The sequence below is a fragment of the Phacochoerus africanus genome, chromosome 5 (assembly GCF_016906955.1).
Source record: "Phacochoerus africanus isolate WHEZ1 chromosome 5, ROS_Pafr_v1, whole genome shotgun sequence".
NCBI lineage: Eukaryota > Metazoa > Chordata > Mammalia > Artiodactyla > Suidae > Phacochoerus > Phacochoerus africanus.
In genome coordinates this window covers 31428674-31429851 of record NC_062548.1, presented here as the reverse complement: position 1 = coordinate 31429851, position 1178 = coordinate 31428674, and positions in this window count along the sequence as shown.

The following is a 1178-nucleotide window of genomic DNA, read 5'->3' as shown; positions in this document are numbered from 1 at the left end:
CATATGGCAGCATGAATCGGTCCTTCATTCCCTTATAGCTGTCCAGTGTGTTATTAATATTTTCATCATGCTAAACATCTTTCTCATTCTTTCCCAGTTTATTAGGCTCAGTTTGCCCCAAATTGTCCTTCCCTCTGTCAGGTTAAGATCTGTCTGACATCCCTGTCCTCCTGTTGTACTTTATTATGAAAGGATTGCTTCTCCCTTCTTTCTTTCTCTTTCTTTCTTCTTTCTTTCTTTCTTTCTTTCTTTCTTTCTTTCTTTCTTTCTTTCTTTCTTTCTTTCTTTCTTTCTTTCTTTCTTTCTTCCTTCCTTCCTTCCTTCCTTCCTTCCTTCCTTCCTTCCTTCCTTCCCTCCTTCCTTTATTTCTCTCTCTCTTTCTTTCTCTGTCACTTCTAACATTTTAATTTTTTAACTTATATTCAAGACTTTAATCCATCTGGAGTTTTCTTGTACATGACATAAGTGCCTGACATTATTGTTTCTCAATTGAAAATCGGTTGGGCCGGCAACATCCTAAAGTAGGTTAAAAATCAGCCATATGCCTCTACTGGATTCAAATGTCACCTTTGTTGTGTGAGGAGTTCTCTTTAAGAGATCTAAATAATCTACTTTTTTCTATTCGTAGACCAGAAATAACATATTTGCTTACACTTGACTTATATTCTGATATAAACCAAGGCAACCACACCCTGCCATTCTTTCTTCCTTGGCTATCTTAGGGCGTCTCCTCTTCCTTTTATTTAGTCTGGTCTCCTCTTTCCCTCTCCTAACTTCTACAAGCAAATTGTTGATATTCTAATTTATATTAGAACTTTAAGTTAATTTCAGTAACTTGGCAATATTGACATTTTCTAGCAATCTTATCTTTCAAAAATATGGTATTTATTTCCATTTGTGTGGATCTTCTTTTACGACATCCAATGAAGTTGCAAACACTATTTTTAAAACAATTTTCTTCATAGAATCCCTGAGTCCCTCTTCTTAAACACACCCCAAGTTGTTTTATAGTTGATGCTATTAAAAAAAAAAATCCTATTTTGATTGGGATTTTTTTTCCTTCTAATTTCTCCTCATACCCATTTCAAAGTCTTTGTTGTTAGTATAGAGAAAAGTTATTAACATTTGTATACTTTATCATTTCCAGTCACCTTATAAATATTCTTATTGATTCTAGT